The following is a 2,500-nucleotide window of genomic DNA, read 5'->3' as shown; positions in this document are numbered from 1 at the left end:
AGAAAATTCACCTTTTTGAGAAGTTTAACTAAAAGCATCCGGCAAGGCGTACATCTCTGCGACTCGGTACCGCTTGCAATAACTTTGAGATCAGCAACTTTCTTCTCCAGGAAACTTTCATAGTTCTGTGCTTCTCTCGTTTGGCATTTGGTTTCAGTGCAGTTCATATCATGATTTTCACATATTTGTTCATTTAGTACACATTTGTTCTCAACATATAAACTTTCTTTCAGTTTGCGGACCAACCCCGGCCAAAACAATCGCTCAACAGCATCTTTTAGTGTGGGTCTACCGCAAACGGCGTGTGCATAAGTGAGTTGTTTGAGCGTTCCGAGGAAGAAGCTTAATACAACAAACGGCAATATGCTCACAAACGACATACTGTCATGGGCTACACACTTAAACACAAATTTATAGCGCAAACAAATGATATTTGGTTTGATCACGCTCAATCATATATGGTTTTGCATGTCAATAAAAGGCATTATTATACTTATTATACTTAGGATCGATATTTTCAAATCACAATTAGCTGTTTTAACAACTTGTTTCCTCAGAAGGACGTCTCTGAAGCTGCCCAATCAAAACATGACGACTTCTATCCACTTAGTGCTATATATTCACACAAACAACCAACGCCTGCTTCCCTTCGTTTATTTCAGGAGGGGTTAGTTAATATCTGTCTATCGTTAGAATCTCTCGACTCCTGTCTCGTGTTGCTATCGCACACCCACTAAAATTCGCTCATTCCTGGTCGTTTTATTCCTACTCGTTTAGAACCAAACAACTACCTCCTAAATGTCAACACCAGTAAATAATCACGCAAACGAAGCCAATGGTGAGAAATAATATTTCAACTGAATAGCTTGAAATAAAATTTGCGCGAAATCTCTCTCTTTAAAAAGTTAAAGAAATATAAGGGCCGTTTATACGAGAGAAAATAAAACGCGAACAGCCCATATAAATGATGCAAAATCTACGTTCACAGCTTTCTCAAGCCCCGGCTTATCCTGGCCTGGGAGTTTATACTCGTATAAATAGTTCCTTTCGCGTATTATGTACGCCGCGTCCAGAGTAAGCCGCGGCTTATTTTCTCTCGTATAAACGACCCTATTGTTGTTTTCTCAAGTTAACAATAACTTCATTTTACACAAGAGTGACTATACTGAAATCTTTTTCTGACCTTAATTAAAAACGATCGCCAGCTGTAATCATTTGCCAGAACGATCATGCCTACAAATTCCTGTCACCTTTATTTAATGCGTATTAAATTTCAACTCACTTATGCAAATTAGTTAAACTCGAATACTACACAGCACAATGAATCACAACAGTTGAAACATCTCACAAAAACCTTTTCCAGCATGAAATTTATTGAAACTAACTAAATATTTGCTATTGGAGACAAAAAAAACCCTTTCTATTCCAATTCCGTGCGTGCAAACAAGAAACAATCCGTCTCACAAACCATACGATATGCCAATAAATATATTTTTCAGTTCAAGATTGAACTCTTTCCTAAAGAACCTTTTCCAAAGCACAAAATAGACCACAACCTTTCTTTTTAATAATTCTTCTCTTGCACATTTTCAAATAGTTTTTTATCTGAAAACTGTACAGCTTGACTGCAAATTAAATGCCAATTGCCAGACAAATGATCATGAGATGTCACTTCGGTAAACACTGTGATACATTCAAGACATTCGATTCCTTTTACACCTATACTCAATTTCCCACTTACTGTCAGTGTTCTACATACCAGCACAGTTTATAAAATAAGATTAGAAACAACACACACTTTCTCATATCCGACCGCAATTGTTCTCGAAGACCATCCCTCGTCGCTTTTAAGGTTCCAGATATTTATTTTCCCCGCCTGTTTCGTTATTCCAATTGACGTTCCATTCTTGATCTCATAAAGGTATATTTTTTCCACTAAAACGCCATCCCCGTTACCACGACTTTCGACGCCATTGCGGGTTTAATAATTAAACGTTCATCTGTGTGCACCAAGGAAATCTACGTATTCCCCCAGCCCCCTCAAACCTAACAAAATACACAGACAAGACTCTATGCACAAAGCCACTACTTAGCAGGGGAGTGACAGGCAAGACTTTTACCGACACGGAAAAAAAAAATAAAAAAACACGAAACTAAACACAGATTCCAACTGGTTTGCCATACTGGCAAGCCAGTAACAAGAGAACGTGGCTAATATGAACTGGGGAACAGGGGAACAAAGACAAAATATCTTAGGGAAATGGGGAACATAAACCATTTTAGGGATCAAAAAGCTGGGAACAAGTTTGAGAGTAATTTCGGGAACAAGGGAACACAAGCAAATTTTTAAAGGGAACAAGGACCCTTCCCCCTCCCTGGGAGGGACTCATAAGCGAGACAAACAAGAGACTTTTTGAATTAAAATGAGCTATCAATTAAAGACTGTCTGCTAGGCCTTGACCCTCGATAAACTGGTTGATGGCAGAAGATCAGAATGAAA

At 38.4% G+C, this 2,500-nt stretch overlaps 1 protein-coding gene across 1 annotated transcript in view; it reads left to right on the top strand.

The window, feature by feature from the left end:
• Positions 1-2,500, top strand: part of LOC138025431 (asparagine--tRNA ligase, cytoplasmic-like) — a 35,996-nt gene that overhangs the window by 33,478 nt on the left and 18 nt on the right. Inside the window, exon 19 of the mRNA XM_068872646.1 lies at positions 2,200-2,500. This exon is cut by the window's right edge and continues 18 nt beyond it. The gene's annotated coding sequence lies outside the window, so the exon portion shown is untranslated. The remainder of the gene's footprint in view (positions 1-2,199) is intronic.

The sequence above is a fragment of the Montipora capricornis genome, chromosome 12 (assembly GCF_036669925.1).
Source record: "Montipora capricornis isolate CH-2021 chromosome 12, ASM3666992v2, whole genome shotgun sequence".
NCBI lineage: Eukaryota > Metazoa > Cnidaria > Anthozoa > Scleractinia > Acroporidae > Montipora > Montipora capricornis.
The sequence above is the reverse complement of the archived record's forward strand: the minus strand, read 5'-3'. Positions and strand labels throughout refer to the sequence as shown.